The sequence below is a fragment of the Vigna radiata genome, unplaced genomic scaffold (genome assembly GCF_000741045.1).
Source record: "Vigna radiata var. radiata cultivar VC1973A unplaced genomic scaffold, Vradiata_ver6 scaffold_372, whole genome shotgun sequence".
Lineage (NCBI taxonomy): Eukaryota > Viridiplantae > Streptophyta > Magnoliopsida > Fabales > Fabaceae > Vigna > Vigna radiata.
This window is the reverse complement of record NW_014542542.1, coordinates 72,835-73,230: the sequence shown is the minus strand read 5'-3', so window position 1 is coordinate 73,230 and position 396 is coordinate 72,835.

Here is a 396-nt window from a genome sequence, read left to right as displayed (position 1 = left end):
AGCAGATTTCTTGTTCTTCATTTTTGTTGCTCTTCTTGCTTTTCTTGGTTTCCAATGCCTTGCTTTGATGCATAGACTTCTTCCAATTCCACTAAACACATAAAAGCAAGGATTAGTGAACAAAATATCTCATTAAAGCTTGGGGTGCGACCACTTAACAAACTAAAAGAAAACTAGGATTTACAAGGTAAAAAGTTAAGAAAGGGTTAACATTTTGATGCAACCCGTTCTGGCGAAGACCATAGATCAGACGCAGATCGAGCTGAGGAGACGACAAAAGACGCAGCAGAAGAACGGAAACGGAGAAATCCTAGGGTTTAGTGTGGTTGGGAGATTTTAATCGGTGAAACGGAAAGATTCACCGATTGAATCAATGAAATGGAAGGAAACAATGTT